At 44.8% G+C, this 1,077-nt stretch overlaps 1 protein-coding gene across 1 annotated transcript in view; it reads left to right on the forward strand.

Annotated features, from left to right (window-relative positions):
* LOC106877829 (uncharacterized) overlaps positions 1-1,077 on the forward strand; it is a 201,270-nt gene that overhangs the window by 114,747 nt on the left and 85,446 nt on the right. The gene's annotated exons all lie outside the window — the stretch shown is intronic.

Here is a 1,077-nt window from a genome sequence, read left to right on the forward strand (position 1 = left end):
TGTGTGTATATATATATATATATATATATATATATATATACACACACACATGTATGTGTACGAACAGCCGTGTTACATGGCAGTGAAACATGGGCTGTGACTGCTGAGGACATGTGTAAGCAAGCTTACAAGAAATGAAGCCAGTATACTCCGATGGATGTGTAAAGTCAGTGTACAAGAGAAACGATTGCGCTGGTATGGTCATGTGGCAAGAATGGATGATGATAGCTGTGTGAAAAAGTGCCACATCCTAGTGGTTAAGGGAACCTGTGGAAGAGGTAGACCCAGGAAGACCTGGGATGAGGTAGTGAAGCACGACCTTCGAACATTAGGCTTCACCGAGGCAATGACTAGGGACCAAGACCTTTGGAAATATGCTGTGTGTGAGAAGACCCAGCAAGCCAAGTGAGACCATAACCCATGGCCTATGCCAATGGTGTAACCAGGTGCTTATGCGTACCTTTCCTTCATTGGACACTAAACTCTGCTTGCGAAGACCTGTTGAGGCAAGTGAAATCGAAATCAAAATTGAAATTGAGCCAAATTTGATGACTGTCACCTGTGCCAGTGGAGCGCTAACAGCACCGTCTGAGCGTGATCATTGCCAGAACAGCTGTCTGGCTTCCGTACCGGTGGCATGTAAATAGCACCATTTGAGTGTGACCGTTACCAGCATTGCCCTACTGGCACTTGTGCCAGTGGCATATGAAAAAGCATTCGAGCAAGGTCATTGCCAGTGCCACTGGACTGGCTCCTGTGCAGGTGGCACATAAAAAACACCATTTTGAGCGTGGACGTTGCCAGTACCGCCTGACTGGCCCTTGTGCTGGTGACACGTAAAAAAACCCACTACACTCTCGGAGTGGTTGGCTTTAGGAAGGGCATCCAGCTGTAGAAACTCTGCCAGATTAGATTGGAGCCTGGTGCAGTCATCTGGATTACCAGTCCTCAGTCAAATCGTCCAACCCATGCTAGCATGGAAAGTGGACATTAAATAATAATGATGATGATGATGCTACCTACATAAATTTGAATATAATTATATATATATATAGTTCAAAAAAACAATAACAAAAA

This window comes from Octopus bimaculoides, chromosome 23 (assembly GCF_001194135.2).
Source record: "Octopus bimaculoides isolate UCB-OBI-ISO-001 chromosome 23, ASM119413v2, whole genome shotgun sequence".
Lineage (NCBI taxonomy): Eukaryota > Metazoa > Mollusca > Cephalopoda > Octopoda > Octopodidae > Octopus > Octopus bimaculoides.